The sequence below is a fragment of the Syzygium oleosum genome, unplaced genomic scaffold, assembly GCF_021117445.2.
Source record: "Syzygium oleosum isolate NSW1041296 unplaced genomic scaffold, Sole_v2.1 Sole_v2.11, whole genome shotgun sequence".
In the NCBI taxonomy this organism is placed as follows: domain Eukaryota; kingdom Viridiplantae; phylum Streptophyta; class Magnoliopsida; order Myrtales; family Myrtaceae; genus Syzygium; species Syzygium oleosum.
The window spans coordinates 12,016,588-12,036,751 of NW_026607495.1; the positions used below are offsets into that span (position 1 = coordinate 12,016,588).

Sequence of the window (20,164 nt, forward strand, 5' to 3'; positions counted from 1 at the left end):
TAACTTTGTTGGGAAAATTACCAAAAAAGTCATAAACCTTTTGTAAATGTGCCAATTCAGTCCTAAACCTTTTTTTTTTTTGCCATTTCAGTCCTAAACCTTTTACAATTGTGCCAATTCAGTCCATCCGGCCACTTTTGGTCGGCCGGCGCTGACGTGGACGCCGGCCGGCGCCCACCGGCGCCGGCCTGCTGACGTGGCATTATTTTAATATTTTTTTCCTTCTTCCCCCTGGCCGGACCGGCCAGGGGGAGGCTCGCCGGCGAGGTGACCTCACCGGCCATGGCGAAGCCGACCTCGCCGGCCATGGGCGAGGTCGAGCTCGCCCGGCCATGGCGAGGTCGAGCTCGCCGGCCATGGGCGAAGTCGACCTCGCCCGGCCATGGCGAGGTCGAGCTCGCCGGCCATGGGCAACGGCGAGGCCTCGCCCGGATATGGCGAGGTCTCGCTAGATCTGGGCGAGGCCTTGCCGGCCACCGGGCGAGCTCGACTTCGCCCATGGCCGGCGAGCTCGACCTCACCATGGCCGGCGAGGTCGACCTCGCCCGGCGACAAGTGAGGTCTCGCCGGATCCGGGCGAGGCCTCGCCGCCGCCGGGCGAGCTCGAGCTCGCCGGCCATGGGCGAGGTCGAGCTCGCCCGGCGACGGCGAGGCCTCGCCGATCCGGCGAGACCTCGACGCCGCGGGCGTGCCCGACCTCGCCCAAGAACGGCGAGGTCTCGCCAAATCTGGGCGAGGTCTCGCCAGATCCGGGCGAGGCCTCGCATTCGCCGGCGAGCTCGGCCTCGCCCATGGCCGGCGAGCTCGGCCTCGCCGTCGCCGGGCGAGCTCGTCCTCGCCCATGGCCGGCGAGGTCGACCTCGCCATGGCCGGGCGAGGTTTTTGAGCGAGGCCTCGCCGTCGCCCATGGCCGGCGAGCTCGACCTCGCCATGGTCGGGCGAGGTCGACCTCGCCCATGGCCGGCGAGGTAGGCCTCGCCGGCGAGCCTCCCCCTGGCCGGTCCGGCCAGGGGGAAGAAGGAAAAGAAAAAGAAAAAAAATATTAAAATAATGCCACGTCAGCCGGCCGGCATCCACGTCAGCGTCGGCCGGCCAAAAGTGGCCGGATGGACTGAATTGACACAATTGTAAAAGGTTTAGGACTGAAATGGCCAAAAAAAAAAGGTTTAGAACTGAATTGGCACAATTGCAAAAGGTTTAGGACTTTTTTGGTAATTTTCCCTAACTTTCTTTATACGTAATACATATTTTGCTATTATGAAATGTTTGAAAAGTCAGTCAAGCATGAGTTGCCAGGATTGTGATTATGCAATTTTTCAATAACATGAATTTTAATCTTCATTCAACTATGAGTTAATATGCGCTCTAAATGCCATACTCTTCGAATTTGAAAAGTTACCCCCTCTCCCTCTTTGAATCTTTTTTCATCTCTAGCACTTCTGGAGGGGAGGGATTTGACCTAGATCGCTCCCTCCCCTCCTAGTTGTTTTTCCTTTCATTTCCTTATATTCCTTTTGATCTAGTTTTAGATCTAGGAGCTTTGTTCTCCGGATCTTATATTAGGGAGCTTTTCTCTCCGATCTAATTCTAGATTTTGGAGTTTTAATGATTAAGTTTTCCACCTCCAGTTTTAATGGTGTTCACAGCAGTTTCGGTGTCAAATCTATGCTCATTCAACGTGTTTTAGTTACAAGCTTTGGCGCATCGCATTGGCTACAGAGCTTGCTATCACAGGTATCAAATCTAAGTTTTTTCAACATGTTTATGTTGTCCCCGTACAGTAATGATGTTGGGGATGCCGAACCTAGGCGTACACTACCGAAAGGCAAAACCATAACTATAGATGGAGATCTCGGCGTGTGCTTATCATTGATGATGCTGTGTGATTTAGTGATCGGCCGTCGATTCTTTCGCTTGGATGCAGTCACAGATCTGTTCTTGAAAGACGAGCGATTGATTATCTCAAGATATGCCTTGATTTCTGATTTTTGGTTTGTTTTGGAGTTTTGTGGGCTTGCTTTGTTATTGTGACTTTTGAGATATCCTATCATGTATCATTTCGGTAATGAATGGAAATTTGTTTTGACCGAAAAAAAAACTATGAGTTAAGATGAGTTCTTTAGATAAAAAACTATCACCTATATATATATGTTGACACCTAAATTTTGATTAATCATTTAGAAATTAATTACACAAAAAACTAGGAATTAATCTTTAACCCTAGACAAAAATTTTAAAATTATATTGCTTAGCATATAGTTTAGTTGCATTTTGCTTCGGACCGGAAGTGGTAAATAAACCCAAATCAGTTGCGCAAATTTGGCCCGCACATCAAGCTAAACTCAACCAGGCTAGAGAGCATTGTGGCCAAAAATTTCAAGGCAAGATGGGCCTAATTGAGCTTAATTTGATCATATTCCAGCCCATTGAAGTTTAAATACAAGTTGGCCTTAGGTTATTAGAGCCCATCACATTGAAAAAGGGCTTAATTTAAGCTCGCGGTAGTGAGATAAACCTGGGTTAAAACTATAAATACATAGTTATGCCTCTGAATTGAGAGGTCAGCAACATTTTTCTCAGAACACAAGAGTGAAACATGTGAGGAAGAGAGAAAAGAGATGGGGAAGTCACAGCTCCGATACTAAGTTTTTCTAAGAATTATCTAAATATTGATAGATGTATACATAGAAGGTTGTCGTGTACAAAGGATGTGCAATTACTATCGAGAGCAATTTCTATAATATAAAATTTGGTTTTCATAATTTAGTAATTTATTCATTAACTTTATTGGGTATTATTGTCCTTTTAAGAGTCACCGGATGATTCTTTCGATCCCTTTCTTTTTGCAAACTCACGTCTAATCTTCTTTAAGGTCTAAATTGAGTTGCTATGAAGAGAGATATGATGGAGTTCCTGTTCCTTTGATGTTTTGTAAAGATGCGACACATCTTTCCCTCTCGCGTAGTCCTTAAAGCTTCTCGTGACCTGGAAACTTTCCAAGGAAAAGTATGCAAACCATTTCAATTATGTTGGGAAAGAAGGAGATGAAAATCATAGAGAAGAAGGCAGGAATCACATTTGATTCAATCACTAAAATTAAACCTATCAAGTTTCTCGTGGAAATTGAATGTTTAATAATAACCGTGGATATGAAGAGAAATGATTAATGAACCTGCTCCTTCCACGTCTTTTAAAGATGCAACACATCTTTTCCTCTCGCGTGGTCCTTAAAGCTTTCCGTGACACGGAAACTTTCCAAGGAAAAATATGCAAACCATTTCAATTGTGTTGAGAACAAAGGACATGAAAATGATTGAGAAGAAGGCAGGCACCACAGTTGATTCAATCACTAAAATTAACCGATCAAGTTCTTAGTGGATATTGAATGTTCAATAATAATCATGGATGCCAAAATGTACTTGAATATCTGTTACGTTTATTGTGTGGTCTTAGAATCACACTATTAGCAATAACGTAAATTTTTTTATAGAGTATTTGATCATTTATTTGTTGTTCTTGATTATTGTCGGGTTGAACTATAATACTAGGAACAACTTTAGAAGTTTTAGGTATAGGAACTTTCACCCTAACATCTTGAATGCAAACATCACGCATTCTTTCACTCCCACTGATGTCGTGAGCCCGTCGGGGTTCGGGGCGTGACAGAGACCAAGAGATGCTGGTGAGTGATGGCTTTGAACGCTTGCAAGAAGGATTGAGAAAAAAAAAAGGAAGAGAAAAAGCCACGTAGGATAAATGAAGATAAAAATCCATGCTGTTGGGTGGGAATTAATAAAAAAAAGCAACAAGTGAATAATCAATTAATTAAAAAAGCCATGTAGGACTTTTGTCAGGATTGTATCGTCAATGCCAGTTAAGTGATCGTTTTTTCTCCGATTTGACACTCAAGTAATCCGACGAAAAGTTTTTGGCACTAAAGTGAGCGCCGTACGCAACTTTTAGCACTTTTAATGTCATTCTGCCCATATAGTTGACATCATATTAGGATTTAGTGCATCTTCTTTCCACTGCTGTTTAGTGAGATGCTTTGGAAGATCAACATCTTCGAGATGATTATCTTTTACTGATCTTACAAGACTGAAAGTTCGTAATGCGTAGCCATCTCATTACTAGCCTGTGGTAGTTGGCTATTGTTGTCAGCAGCATTGTCAGTCACTTATTAATTTCTGGCTCTCGCCGTTGCATTTTCTCAAATCAACAAAAGGTCCCATTAGGTATGCCCCAAAGATGTTTCACCAAAAAGTGAAAAATCTCAAAAGATAAGGATGTGATGCAGGCCAGATTGATAATGCTGCCCGCATCGAAGACGAGCTCACTCGATCAAGGAGATCAGCTCGCATCCGAGCTCGACAAGTCGCTCGACCAGTCTTGAAGATATCGAAGGGATGCAATTCGAAGACCAAGAGTCTCATCCACGAGTCCATGCCACAATAAAGTCCTTGTCTTTCTGTGACATTCCGAATTTCGGCCCATTTTTGGGATTTATAAAATGTGTAATTTGTCAGTGTGCTTATAGTAAAATCTCGCCCGAGAACTGATTACTCTCGGTTATTATTTTTAAATTAGAGATTTCGCTAGAATCGCACTCGATCGAATTTGACCGTTATTTAGACCCCGAACTTGGCAGTCGATTTTCGGAAGTTTCGGGACGAAATAAATTGGACGGTGTCGATATTGTTGTGGCCAGCGTTGAGATTGTCAGGAATGATGGAAAAAGGGGAGTTTTTGACCATGTGCGAATTTGGACTAGTAGACCTCCCTCGTTATAGTTTGGTTCAATTAATTTGGCCTTTGTCCCTTTTTATGTGCGAGGCTTATTTTGGACCGGTAGATCGTTTTCGGTTTTTAATTTGGGCCATCGGATTGCAAATAATATTTGAATGTTCAAATATTTTCTTTTATTTTCCCTCTCTCTCTCTCTCTCTTTCTCTCTCCTCTCTCCTCTGCCGCGCACGTTCCTTTTTCCCCATGCGTCCGTTCTCTCTTCTCTCTCCTCTCTCCTTCTTTCTCTTCTCTTTTCTTCTCTCTCCCTTTCTTTTTCTTTTCTTCTTCTTTCTCTTCCTTCTCCGCCGCGTCTGGGTTCTTGGCTCACCTCCGCTTCGCTCGCCCGGCCCGACGCCGACCGCCCGAGTTCGCCGCCTCGCCGCCGCCGCCGCCGTTGCCGCTGGCCAGCTCGACCACCGTGTGCCGCGCTCGTCCGCCGCAGCCGTCGCCCCCGACCGACCGGGTCTCCTCCTCGCGCGCACAAGCAGCCGAGCTCGCCTGCGTCCGGCGAGTCCCAGGCCCGTCGTCCGCTTGTCCGGCCAGCTACCCGACGCCGTCCCGACGCTCGAGCGTCGCTGTCGCCACCGCCGAGCGCCCCCTAGCCGCACCACCCGTCTCAGCCCACTTCTTCTCCTCCCCTGTTCTGGCCAAATCTTCGTCGCCCCAGCTCGCCGCCGTCGGTGCCACCGCCCCACGCCTCACCACCATCACCACTCCGTCTCCTTCCCTCTCCCTCTTGCCGTGTCTCTCCCCTCTTGCTCTCTCTCTTTCTCGGCCGCTCTAGGGCTTCGCGGAGCCGCCGCTCGCCTTCTTGTTCCGGCGCGGATCCGCCGCTGTCCAGCCGCCATTGCCACTTGCTCAGCCCTATTTGGAGCCTAGGAATCCAAGTGAGTACAACCCTAAACCCTAATTAGACTAATGTGTGTTTCTAGATGGGTTTTAGGGTTTAATTAGGTTAATTTGGGGGTTAAATTGTGGAGGTGATTAGGGGCTGTCATTGTGGCGGATTCGGTGAATTAGTGTGATGAATTAATGGAGGTTTAGTGGCCCGAGAGGCGCTGTACATTGGCTGGACAGGTTTGGATCGGAATGGCCCGAGTTCGGGAAAGTTCGGGTTTGAAATGGGGATTATAGTACGCACCTTATTCGATCTTGTGGTGGCTGACTAGAATGGTGTTTTGGGGAGTCTAATGGAGCATTTTGAGGATATTTAGTGGCCTAGAGGGACTGGTGTGGGGGCTGTCAATATCAGGTTTGAATCGGACAAGGCGCGATCAATTTGGGGGTTAGTTTGTGGAGGATGTTAAGGGCTGATGTTGTGGCGCATTCGGTGGGTTAGCATGATGTTCTAATCGAGGTTTAGTGGTCTGTGGTGTGCTGGATAGTGGCTGAACGTTGACGCCTTGGTTCGGGTACAAATTGTGAATTTGGCGGGTGTAAATTGAAGACCGAATAGCGGCTGTTTTCATGGCGGTTTTGGTGGTCTAACGGGATCATTTTAATGAGGTGTAATGACTTGGAATGTGCTGCATGAAGGCCGAAAGTATTGGAATGATTCGGCCCGAGTTTGGGGTTAATTTCGGGTTCAAATGTGGATTATAGTGCGCGCCTCATTTGGTCCTCATGGTGGCTGATTTGAGTGATATTTTGGGGAGTCAAATGGAGTGTTTTGAGAACATTTGTTGGCCTAGGACGATTTGTTTGGTGGCTGTCCATACCGGGTTTGAATTGGTCTATGAGCGATCAATTTGGAGGTTAATTGTGTGATTATCGGGAATGTTTAGGTTGGCAGGCTAAGTGGCTGACTTGTACTGGGTTGTGATCAATTTTGTGGTGCCGTGTCACGTGCCTAGTGTGACTAAGAATGGAGTCTCTTGCCAGGCCTCGAGTGCGTGAATTGATGTTGACTCAATTGTGTGATTTGTATGCGTAAATTATGTGCCAAGTTTGTGCCATGGCTGGAATGGATGGTTGATTACTTGGGCTTGTGATTTATTTAATTGAGCATATTATGTGGTGAATTGAATAAGCGGTGTTGTGCAATTGAATGCTCATTGTGAAAATCGTGAATGCCCGAGTGTGAAGTTTATGGCCATGAGTTTGCATCACGAGCATTGGCACGGCATGTGCATTTACAAGTGTGCTCGAGTGACATGTGCATTGTGATCACCTAAAATGCCCTGATGCGTTTAACGCGGGGTTCAGATGAAAATTGGTACTTGTGAATGTGTGATCACAATAAACCCTGATGCGTTTTACGCGGGGTAGTGAACCCGTCCTGAGGCGTGTTACGCGGGACGATGCCCGGTCTACCGGAAGATGGCCAAACCTGATGCGTTTTACGTGGGTGTTGTGCCATGAGCCTGATGCGTTTTACGCGGGCTAGAGATCGATCTCGAAGTGATGGACCTGATGCGTTTTACGCGGGTCGGACCTGATGCGTTTAACGCGAGTCGGAGGAGAAATTGATAAATGGCAAGTGTGCTGAGTGCAAGCGTGCGAAAATGCATTGATGAGGCGTGAGCACGCGTATGAGCACGAGCATAAGCATGACATGCGTTGTGACCAAGTAATGTGCGCATGTGTTGCGTTTGGGTCCTATGTTTTATTCTTGAATTGTGAGTGCCTAACTTGCAGGGCAAGGTGAGTATTGGATTTGGGCCCGAGGGCCTAAGTCAATTATGGCTTGATTGGTGTGTTGTTTAGTGCTCGTCAGGAGGTGCATGTTAGCCTAGCTTAGGTTTAGGGAATCTACTCGCTGAGATTCATTCTCACTGTTGTTGAAAATCAATTTTTCAGACCCCCGGCCTTGAAGATGACAGGCGTACCGATACATTTTGGAAGGAGCCCCGGTTAGATATAATGCTTGACCGCCGAGCCACTTACCCCCCTTTTTGTCAGTAGTGGCCTTGACCCGCTTTTGATTTTTGATGATCGGGTTGTATATGAATATTGTATATGATTTCCAGTATTAGTGCAATCGTTGTTGTTGGTTTCTGTGGCTATCCTTGGTTGTGTATTTATCTTTGTACGGGTGGTTTTAATTACTTCCGCATGTGCTTTAAATCTCTGTGTTGGGTGTTGGGTCGGCGACGCGTCCTAGGATGTTGCACACGAATCGACCTTCGTGAGGGATGTGGCGCGCCGAGGAGAGCGGGGCGTGACACTTTCCCTATACATTGGAAGCCTAAAAGATACTTTGGGATGATCAAGAAGACGTTGGGCATTTATCTAGTTTGTAGTTTCTAAGTTCTTTAATGTTTTATGCTTTCTAGGGTCTTTAATGCTCTTTAGTCTCTTCATTTGCTTGAGTCTTTTCATTTGTTTTTCTTTGGCTATAAAAGACCATCTACTTTATGTATTCGACAGACGAATTTGATTAATGAAAATTTTGCATCAAGCAATTATCTTGAACCTTGAAGAGTTCATACCCCTGAAAACCTAGAAGAGTTTTCACTCCGTCCTTGAAGAGTCGGAGGTTTTCAAATCTGCATCCTTGAAGAGTTGCAGTCATCGATCTAGAAGAATCGGTGCCCTATCCACTTCCTTGGAGGCCTGGAAGAGCAACCAACGAAGTTCTATCTTTTCCTCTGTTCTGTCCATTTACATCCGTCCACTTCTACCCCGATTTCGTCCTTCCTATAGTGCTTATTTGAGAAAACTCAAAACAGAGCAATTGTCAATCCAGAAGTCTTTGTTCATTTGGCTTTGGAATCAGGTCATTCCGATCTGTATCGACGAAGTTACATCCATTTTCCCGAGCTTGCGCAGGACTGTAATTACTGTTCGTCCTGTTCCACGTGTGCAAGTCACTCTCCCGATCCTAACGTTCGAGTAGCCTACACCAGGCTGCATCATTTGGTATCAGAGCTTTGGAGGAGAGAACCATGCTGCCAAGACAAGCTAGACGTCGTGGAGGCAGAACCATCCCACTGAATGAAGTGCATACGCTCGCTGACAATTTGTAGCAACATATGCAACAACAAATTGATGAGTTGACGCGGGAAGTTGAGCGTCTGAGGGCGGAAAGAAACAATTCACCACCTCGTTCCAGGACCGAAGATTCCAATGGTGACTCTTCATTTTCGGAGAATGTTCGACCATTTCGCAATCGGAGGAATGTTCGACATCACGAGCAAAACATTCGTGAACCGGAGTGGGAAAAAGAAGTTAAAAAGGATATCCCGGAATTCTCAGGTAATGATTCTCCTGAAGAAATTGTTGACTGGCTAACACTTGTTAATGAAGTGTTTGAGCATCGAAATGTTCCGGAGGATCGTCGAGTCGGGATCATCGCTATGCGATTCAGAGGTAAAGCCATCGCTTGGTGGAGGCGTGAGAAGCAAACTCGCCAATCCGTTGGCAAAGCGCCAATTACCTCGTGGAGGAAGATGGAAGACAAGATCCGAAAGTATTTCCTACCTAAGGGATACAAGAGAGAGCTCTATCAACGGTACCAAAATCTGAGACAAGGTACGCGAACGGTGGACCAATACACCAACGAATTCAACGAGTTGGTGATTCGCAACAACATTCAAGATCCGGAGGAGATGCTTGTGAGCAAGTACTTGAATGGCCTTCAACTTCATATTCAAGATGCCCCAGAAGTCCTTGACATTTGGGACTTAGGAGATGCACACCAACGAGCACTCAAGGTGGAGCGTTCTCGCTCAAGGAGGCAACAATCCTCTATCATGACCAATCAACCCGCTAGGAGTACCCCCGGCACCACCAAAGTTGCTGAGGCTACGATGCAAACCGCTAGTAAGTTTCCTAATCAGCCCAACATTTTGAAGCAACCAACTACGTCCGATATTCGTTGCTATACTTGTGGTGAGTTGGGTCATCGTGCTAACAATTGCCAAAAGAACAAGAATCGACAAGCCGGCAAAGCCTTCTTAGTGGATAACGATTCTGATGAGCATGTGGAGGATCCGCTCGAAGAAGAGGTGAATGATGTCGAAGAGTCCGCAGGTGACGAGCAAATAGTGCATGCTGATTCTGGTGAATTTCTGATGGTGAGAAAAATCTTTCTAGTTCCTCGTGATGAGACCGGAGATGGGTGGCTGCGCACCAACATTTTTCATTCCGCTTGCACGATTAAGGGGAAGGTATGTCAATTAATTATTGACTCTGGATGCTGTGAGAATATAATTTCTGAAAGGGCGACGAACAAACTAAAGTTGGAGTTAAAGAAGCACCCCACACCTTACAAGATGTCGTGGCTATCGAAAGGCACCGAGATAACCGTTTCCAAACGCTGCCTTGTTAATCTATCCATTGGTTCTGTTTATTTCGACAAGATATGGTGCGATGTTCTACCAATGGATGCTAGTCATGTTATTCTTGGGCGACCATGGCAATTCGATAGGCGGACTACTCATGATGGTTATCGAAATACGTATTCTTTTGAATTTGGAGGGAAGAAGATTATATTAGCACCTAGTAAGGAGCCTTTAAAAACTTATGTTGTCGAAAAGTCTTCATTGCTTTCGGTGAAGGATATAAAAGGTGCTTTAAAAGGGGTTCGTATTGTATATGTTTTACTTCACAAAGCAGGTGAAGTTGCTTCTTTTGATCGGGACACAAAGTTTCTCAGTCATTTTTGGCGACAATTGTGGAAGAATGTCGGTACTAAACTGCAATATAGTACTGTGTTTCATCCCCAAACTGATGGGCAAACTGAAGTCGTCAATCGAACCTTGGGAATTCTATTGAGGACAATGATTGATCCTCGCTCTTGGGAGACACGATTGTCACATGGCGAATTTGCATATAATTGTGCTGTAAACCGTACGACTAGGTATAGTCCTTTCATGATCGTGTATGGACAACAGCCGAACACTGCTCTTGATCTTGCACCCATTCCTTTTGCTAAAAAGTCGAGTGGCAATGTTGAAGATATTGTTTCTCAGATGAGAGCAATTCATGAAGATGTGCGCCAAAGGTTAGAAAGCAAGACAGAGTCCTATAAAAAGGACGTCGATAAGCGGCGGCGTGAAGTTATCTTCGAACCAGGAGATTTTGTTTGGGCTTACTTGCCACCAGAGCGTCATCCTGTTGGAAGCTATAACAAGCTTAGTGATCGAAAGCTTGGTCCTCTTGAAGTTCTTGAGCGCATCAATCCCAATGCATATCGCTTAAGGCTTCCTTCTCATATGAAAACACATGATGTTTTCAACGTTCGGCATTTAACACCTTATGCTGGTGATTCCTCTGATGATGACATGAATTCGGGGACAAATTCGTTTAAAGAAGGGGAGGATGATGCAGGCCAGATTGATAATGCTGCCCGCATCGAAGACGAGCTCACTCGACCAAGGAGATCAGCCCGCATCCGAGCTCGACAAGTCGCTCGACCAGTCTTGAAGATATCGAAGGGACGCAATTCGAAGACAAAGAGTCTCATCCGCGAGTCCATGCCACAATAAAGTCCTTGTCTTTCCCTATACATTGGAAGCCTAAAAGATACTTTGGGATGATCAAGAAGACGTTGGGCATTTATCTAGTTTATAGTTTCTAAGTTCTTTAATGTTTTATGCTTTCTAGGGTCTTTAATGCTCTTTAGTCTCTTCATTTGCTTGAGTCTTTTCATTTGTTTTTCTTTGGCTATAAAAGACCATCTACTTTATGTATTCGACAGACGAATTTGATTAATGAAAATTTTGCATCAAGCAATTATCTTGAACCTTGAAGAGTTCATACCCCTGAAAACCTAGAAGAGTTTTCACTCCGTCCTTGAAGAGTCGGAGGTTTTCAAATCTGCATCCTTGAAGAGTTGCAGTCATCGATCTAGAAGAATCGGTGCCCTATCCACTTCCTTGGAGGCCTGGAAGAGCAACCAACGAAGTTCTATCTTTTCCTCTGTTCTGTCCATTTACATCCGTCCACTTCTACCCCGATTTCGTCCTTCCTATAGTGCTTATTTGAGAAAACTCAAAACAGAGAAATTGTCAATCCAGAAGTCTTTGTTCATTTGGCTTTGGAATCAGGTCATTCCGATCTGTATCGACGAAGTTACATCCATTTTCCCGAGCTTGCGCAGGACTGTAATTACTGTTCGTCCTGTTCCACGTGTGCAAGTCACTCTCCCGATCCTAACGTTCGAGTAGCCTACACCAGGCTGCATCAGGATGATTCGAATTGAATTGACAAAGATTAAAAAATGGTCATTTGTTTATTTTGGAAAGGAATGTAAAGGGAACTAAAGGTATTTAAATTGCGAGTACTGAACTTCAGAAGTTGCAAGAAAAAAAAAGGTACCGGAAAGTTAAAGGTATTGCGAAGGTAAATTTGCAGGATAGTTAAAGACGAAAATAAAAGCAAAAACAGATGTTCAAATTGATTGATTATGGGTGCTGACCAAAAAAAAACAAAGATTGATTGATTATGTGCAGTTAGATTACTACATGAGCTCTTATAATACACTGTAGCAGTTATTTACAACCAGTTCTTGGATTTTGAATCTATACAAACTTCCTAGCACGATCTACATTTACATTCTCTGAGATTCTAGACATGATTATACACAAAAACATGCAAATCCCTAGATTGTATGCATAATCATATGGCAATCATGTGTTTGAGTCAATCACCTTTCTTCATATTCAACTGTTGTATTAGCAAACCTCTAGTTTATTCATTAATATCATTTCCTCAACACTTAGCCAAAAATCTGAGATTGTCTGTGGTCGATGATTTTGTCAATCAATTTCCTTTAAGTTGTTGGCTGGTGAAGCCTCTCGTTGATAATTTTTGCACTACATATTGTGATGACTTTATAAATGATGTTATCGATTTCCTTCACTAACGTTGAGCCTAATCGGTCTCCGTTTGTTTTTTTTTATTGATGACTTCTGCTTTTAATTATCGACTGAGCATGCCACTCGTTGATACCAATCTAGAGTTGGTCCAATTTTTTTTTTTTGTGTCAACACTTCCTTTCTTCTTTCTCATTTTCACAGCAAGCGCTGGCAGGTTTTTGATTGCTTCCCTCACAATTCATTCAATGCCAAGAAAATAGAGATATCCAAGCACCCCTCTATGTCTGCCTACGACTTAAATTAACCGGATAATTTCGATTTAACATGCATCATTCTCTTTTGCTTCCTCTCAAAGCGTATCTTCGAGAAAAGATAAAGGGAGTGGTCTAGATCAATTTCTAATGTTTGGTGAGCGAGTGTGTCAAAGCTAATAGTCAAAGTCCAATTTTCACCCGACCTAGAGGTTGCAAATCTTTTTCTTAGAGATTTTTTAGTAGTTCTGAATACACCGGTCAAAGAGAGGGAGTCCGGTCGGATTTGGTTAGGTCAAAAATGGAAGCAATCCAAATTGATCTAATTAATCCATGTCGATCTATTTTTATGTAATACAATCTTAGCAATCTATATTCGACCCAACTTGACCTGACCCGTACTCAACCCAACTCGGGCTCCAATTTTTAGCAATTTTTCCCTTAAATACAAAAAATAATAGTATATTGAAAAAGAACTAATGAAATAAAAAAACAATTAAACATGAAATAAAATCAGCATATAAGAAATTTCTAAATAGTTTCACAAATCAAGCTACTACAAAATCTCCTATTATTTCTCCTAGTGCTTGGAAGACTATTGCCTGAGTAGATATGTTAATTGGGAAAATGCACGTTGAAAGACAACCATACTTTCAAGCATTAGATATGTAGAGTTTCATCTATTAATGACATCTTGACGTTGTTGGGGAAAAATCAAGTAATCAAGAAGACGAACGAAAGCAGACTTTTTTTTTGTCATAACACACTCTTTAAGGAATTATTTTCCCCAAAACGTTGCTAACGGTTACTAGCAAATTCCTCCATGACACAAGTCTCAAGCTAGAATACCCAATAGTAATTCTGGTATTTTTCCAAGAACTCTCAAAGGGAAACAATAGAAAACAGTGGTCATATATCTTTTGAAAGAAACAAAAATGGAAGTTGTTCTATTAAGCAAAAATGTTGAGTAATTAATAGCGAAAAATATGTTTGAACGGATACAACCTTTTAAAGGTTGTAAGAGCACCTAATAATTGTTCGATAGAAATAATAAATTCGGAATTAAATAATAAACAAAATAATTGTAACTCTATTGCGAACATTTACTCTGTTTCAATAGAACACAAATGTTATTTTATAATTATAAATCCGAATTTTAATAAATAAAAAATAATAATCGTTGATTAGTGCCAAATTTGTTCTACACTCACCAAAATCGCGCAACTATTCGCACGCCCGCACGCGGGCATAGTAGGGTCTAGTTCATTTAGCTATTGTCTTTATTTGTAAGAAAAGAAGACTTTCACAATTATATATTCGCCAACACACTCCCATTTAATTTTTGTGGAACAAGGTACTTTCCAACATAAGCACCTTTGTGCCGCTCTTCAAGCATGACATTGATATATAATCAACACATTTCTCTCCTCCCCTATGTAGCTCTCCCAAATTTGAAATAGTTAAGTTTTTCAAATCGGTAGTCACTTAAAAAGTACTCCTTCTGGAGATAGATCTATAGACAACGTTGTTATACACCCTATCGTAATTACAGGCTTCCAAGCAAACTGGTGGTTCATAGATTCCTCTTTTGAAACATTTTTTCGTGGCCACAGGATTGTTATCCCACGGAGCCATGTTTAAACGTGCAATAAATAAAACGTGGTTCCCAAGAAACACACGTGCATGAGGCGGAGAAAATATTGGGTGCCACTAGGGATTCCACCGTGGAGAAATAACAACTCCGGCGTGGCGACACGTGTCCGAGACGATCCACATGTCAGGAAGGCTCTCCCACGGCACTGAGCTGAGCTGAGCTGAAGCTGGGAGAAATTTTTTTTAAAAGCAGCCCTCTCTCTCCACACTCCCTCTCTCTCTTTCGCGCTCCCCATCTGCTCTCCACACCCTCTCTCTCTCTCTTTCGCGCTCCCCATCTGCTCTCTGCTCTGCGCTCCGTCTCCCTCACCCAATATTTTCTCCCCTCCCACGGCACAGCACAGAGCTGAGAGATCTGGAGAGAGAAAATTTTTGAATAAAATCAAGCGCCCTCTCTCTCCAGTCTCTCTCTCTCTTTCGCGCTCCCAATCTCTATCCCTGCGCTCTGTCTCCCTCACGCCGCGCCCACGCCGACGCCGCCTCCGACGAGCGACGCCCTAGCCTCCGCCTCCGCCTTAGCCTCCGATGCCGACGCCTCCGACGAGCAAGGTCTGCTGCTGCCCACGAGCGACGTCCGTCGCCTCCCACGAGCCGTTGCCTCCCACGAGCGAGGTCCGCTGCCTCCGATGAGCGACGTCTGTCTCCTCGCGCCGACGCCCTAGCCGCCTCCGGCGAGTGACGCCCTAGCCTCCGCCTCCGCCCTAGCCTCTGACACCTCCGACGAGCGAGGTTCGCCGTTGCCCATGAGCGACGTCCGTCGCCTCCCACAAGCGAGGTCCGCTACCTCCGGCGAGCGAGGTCTGTCTCCTCGTGCCAACGCCCTGGCCGCCTCCGGCGAGTGACGCCCTAACCTCCGCCTCCGCCCTAGCCTCTGACACCTCCGACGAGCGAGGTTCGCCGTTGCCCACGAGCGACGTCCGTCACCTCCCACGAGCGAGGTCCGCTACCTCCGACGAGCGAGGTCTGTCTCCTCGCGCCGACGCCGACGCTGCCTCCGACGAGCGACGCCCTAGCCTCCGCCTCCGCCCTAGCCCCCAACGCCCATGCCGAAGACGCCTCCGACGAAGCCCGACGCCGACGCCGACGACGCCTACAACGAGCGAGGTCCGCTGCCTCCGACGAGCGAGGTCCGTCTCCTCGCGTCAACGCCGACCCCTAGCCTTCGACGAGCGACGCCCTAGACGCCGACGCCGATGCCGACGACACCTCCGACGAAGCCCGACGCCGACGCCCTAGCCTCAGACGCCAACCCACAAAAGTTCAATTTCCAAACTCATTGAGGTTTCATGAGTTCACGCCTTCTGAATGTTCGCTGAATAGTGGGCAGGCCGTGCATTTTCTTTCTAAGCGCATCGTGCCTCTAAACCAAGCCCGCGGGTTTTTCCATTGGAGGAGGTAACGACCCTTCATCATCTTTCGTGCTTTTCTCTCGTTACAACTTCGTTTTTTGCCGCTTCAGAGCATATTCTTCGTGTAATTACTTTTGCTGTTTCAATGTTGTTGACTTCCTAGTCCTGCCATCGTTTGCTTTTGCTTCGAATATGTGCTTCGTGTGATTGCTTGTGCTGTTTGAATATTCTTGACTTCCTAATCCTGCCACTGTTTGTTTTTGCTTCGAAGAGATATGCGGTTTGAGCTACATGCAGGTGGCGCGTCCTTCGTACTTCGATCGTTCCATCAAATTCTTGCTGTTTTTTTCTCTTTTGGGGGTTGTTGGGGGTTGTCCGGAAAGAGTTTGGTGATTAAGACTCGAGTACTCTTATTTAGCCAAGCTTTAGCATTGAAGAAATATCGAAAACACTTTTGAATCTCTATGGCTGGATTGTGTTCTGTTTATAATGCGCAAGGACTGAAAGAACTCATGGGGGCAGAGGGGTCGACATTTTCAAATTCAGCTTACGTGCAAACCAAAGATGTGAACAGTATCCAGATAGTTGGTAGTCGATTTAACAGGAACATATTATAACCAATGTACTAACAATTTGCATTGACAAAATTCGTTTAATTTAGTAACTAACAAGAGTTGGTTTTACTGGTTGCCGAATAAATTGCAGGGCATCCCTTTAAGTGTGGGCTTAAACTCTTAGTGGCACATCAATCTGCCTGGAAAATACTCTGCCTCAATCTGCAAGAACAGAATTCTCTAAAAGCAGAGGTTCTGGTATGGAATTTGAGTCGGATTGGACAAAGCACCGAAAGACCTCAGCATATGCTGCATTTGCAATCTGTTCCGCCACATCTTTCATGCCTTGGTCCTATAAAATTCCTATAGCTGAAGGTTACTGTGAATTTCTCTAATTAGAAGCCTTCCTATCGAGTTAGCTCGTCCTTGGGGAGGTCAATCCAGAGACGGACTGGCTTGCTGCGCCGGAATATAACATCATTCAGAAGACCATCCCAAAGGATATTGATGCTTCGTTTCTTGGTTTCTTACACTTTTGGCAGATTCACGAGTCTGGATTCATGTTACTTCAAATATTCTGTTAAATTAGATACGTCAGGAGTGGTCCAAAATGAAGCATCAATACCTGTCCGGGAATTCTTCTGTGAACGATCAATTTTGTCATTTTATCACCTTTAGTGTTTTTATGCTTCTGTCTTTAAAAAAGCATAGGATTTAATAGTTTGGATGACTTTTCCTTTGAGCAGGTTGCACAATTGGAGGACATAATAGCAGAAAGAGGAGCTTGTGGAGTTGGGTTTATTGCCCCGACTTCCGCCGTTGCCTCCGCCCGCCCAAGAGCAGCTGGGTCCCAAGCTCGTTCGCAATCTCCACCACCAGTCAAACTCACTCTCTCCCTCGCTGAAGTTCCTTCTTGAACGCACGATGAAGCAGCTCGCGCGGAGCGAATGATTTGCAGGTCGTTTCGCCTCTGGAATTCGTGCTCCGAGCTTCGGATGGTGAATTGATGTATCCGTTTCTTCCATGGTGGTGGTGCTGATCTAGGTCCTCTTCCACTGCTGCATCGGACCTCGGGAATGGAGGTCGTGGTTCACTAGGGAATCGGAGGAGGTAAGCTTGCTTGGCTTTCGATATCTTTCTGATTACGCAGCCTCGCAGTTGCTTTCGGTTCGATGGTGTTTCGAGCTCTTTTGAGGTTTTACGATGTGTCTGTCTTCGGTTTTGGATTATAGGTCCTAGCTTTTAATTGTCTTGGAAAAGACCAAGGCCTTAGCGATCTGATAGAGCAGATTAGTTTCGTTTTGATGCCGCAGTCTTGCGAACGTGGAGTTAGGAGGATTGGGATCGTGGTTAGGTTTTTTGTTTCGAGCTGCTCTGTTCTTTCTTAGCTACAAAGGCTCGTTCTTGTTTGGTTCCGTACCTTAGTCAGATGGGCTTGTGCGCCTTATGTGCATAGGCGGCTTGGATGCTATGAGGTGATTTTGTTTTGTCGTTGGTAAGAGAAGATTTCCATGGTCAATGACGTATTTCATCATTCTAGGATTGTTTGGTCGGAGGATATTTGTATATTTCCAGAAGGCAAAGGCTGCACTGGATCAATTAGAGAATAAGGAATTTCCAGAGCCCGAGAAGAATGAAGGCGAGGAGGAGGGTGAACAGGATGAAGAGGAAGAGGAAGTAATTACGGAAGAGATATGTTCTTTGATGTCATATACCAGAATCCAGATTCTCTTTAAATCTCAGTTTCATTCATTACATTTAAATGGCTTTGGCTTGTTCATTTTGTTTCCTAGAAATGGTGAAACATATTGTTTTAATGGAGTCAGATTTTAGTTTCAGACTATCATATGCTTTTGTTGCATCCTTGGTTCTATGGCAGTGAAAGTAGGTGAAATGACAGTGAATTAGTGATGTGTAGTGCACGACTGAGATCAGTAAGAGGATTTTCTACATTCATTATGCTGTGCAACTGAATGCTTCTTTTTTCATAACTCGTGAAAACGTTTGTCACCCATTATGTTCATCAGATTGAAGATGGAGGTTCAGTTGATTAAGCAACTGCTTTTGCCTTTCTTTGCAGTTCATCTTAAAACTCTTCCAAACTTTCGGAAGTTCATCTGTGTGACTGAAATTCCGTGGTGAAAAATTTGTCAGATATCTGCCTCTTGTTATTTCTCTCAAGTCCTTGAATATCACGATAAAAAAAAAGTCCTTGAATAAAAAATGTTGCATAAGCATCAGTTCACGAAGTTCATTGCTGAATCATTTTTAGTATGACTCATGGAAAAAGTGGCACTACAGTAATGAATGACTGCTTTCTGCTGTATACAGGATCTGCTGGCTGTATTGATGAAGCTAAGAGATGAGTATAACTACTGCCTCTTCTGTGGATGTTGGGTGAGTTAGCATCTTGCAGTGGTTTCATTTGGTTACTGTTCGATTAGATGAGTACATCATATTACATTGTAAGCCGGCAATATTGTAAGCTAAAATGCTACTTTTAGTAGTCGGGTACTGAATATTAGCATCTTCACTTTTTTATCACGAGCAGGAGGTCTCTAAGTCAATGAAGTCGCCACTATGCAGCTGATCTATTGCAGGTAATGGCAACTAGAAGTCCCAATGTAGACTCCGCAAAGCTTTAACATTTTTAGGCTGATTCCATAAGTCAAAGCCGAAGGTTAAGATATGATAGGTTGATCAACTTTGTTATCTTTGTCAGCAATTTGTTGGGACCAGTGCTTTCCTGAGACAGCTCTAGCATTTTGCGTTAATCTTTTGATATATATGAGCTGAGATATGAGATAATTAGTTCGAGTAGAATGGGGCATTCCAATGTTACTTACAGAACCAAGTAGAATGGGGCATTCACATGTTTAGATACATTCTTTGCTGATCATGCTACTCATCATCTGGTCATTGATTTTATTAGCTTATCAAAAGATGCATGCTTGTGTCATATGATGTTTCATTCGAGCTGATTCTTCAAACTTGGAACTTTCTTATTTCAGGTAGTCTATAGCGACGTCTATATGCTTGTGGTATGAAATGGATGGTGATCGGTAAGCTTCCTTACCGCGTCAAAACCGCAATCGCAAGCTTTTGTGACGGCTGGTTGTACTTTACATCGGGGTAGCGGGATCGAGGGCCAGATAATCCGCAACCTAAGATGGTCATTGGAGACATGTGGAGGACCAAATTGAGACTCTGATGCGAGTTACGTGAAGTCGACCGTATGAAGCATTGTCTTAGCTTAGATTTTTTTTCTTCTTTTTCACTCACATTTTCTCTAGTACAGCGTTTCTCCGACTCCATGTCGTTCTATTGAGTTGATGCCGATTTTGGCACATCATTTTTATCGTAGCAATGTTAGGGAAAACAGAAGCTATAGGAAGGCTCAGAATTAAGTTTGTGAAATTATTTGAAACAAGCAGACCTTTTGGCATTAAGTCTACAGAATTTTTTTTTTGCATCTTTATAGCCATTTACTCTCTCTCTCTTTCTCTTTCTCTCTCTCTCTCTCTCTAAGCTTACTGATTACTGTAACTCTAAGCTTACTGATTACTGTAAAATCTCATGTGGAAAATTTCAAAAATTCGTTTCGAGCAAACGTTAAGTCCAAATCAAGATCCGTAAAATCCCATGGCTCCACGATACCCTAAACTATCAATTCTACAAAAATGCGCAGCTCAACAACTCAAAAATCGGACTTCGCGGCCAAATATGGCCTGAAGGCAGCTGGACGTGTACTGTTCACTTTGCGCGTAAAACTTCAAAAATTCGTTTCGGGCAAACGTTAAGTCCAAATC

At 44.4% G+C, this 20,164-nt stretch overlaps 1 long non-coding RNA gene across 5 annotated transcripts; it reads left to right on the forward strand.

Annotated features, from left to right (window-relative positions):
* The first annotated feature begins 15,001 nt into the window (after positions 1-15,001).
* Positions 15,002-19,566, forward strand: LOC130139212 (uncharacterized). 5 transcript variants are annotated; one of them, XR_008817407.1, is made up of 6 exons: positions 15,002-15,064; positions 15,557-15,847; positions 16,507-17,465; positions 18,687-18,752; positions 18,907-18,955; positions 19,367-19,566. It is a non-coding gene; the product is annotated as an uncharacterized LOC130139212 (long non-coding RNA). The 5 variants fall into 5 exon arrangements; XR_008817405.1 differs by lacking the exon at positions 15,002-15,064 and having other exon boundaries at positions 15,287-15,847; XR_008817409.1 differs by lacking the exons at positions 15,002-15,064; positions 18,907-18,955 and having other exon boundaries at positions 15,287-15,847.
* The last annotated feature ends 598 nt before the right edge of the window (positions 19,567-20,164 follow it).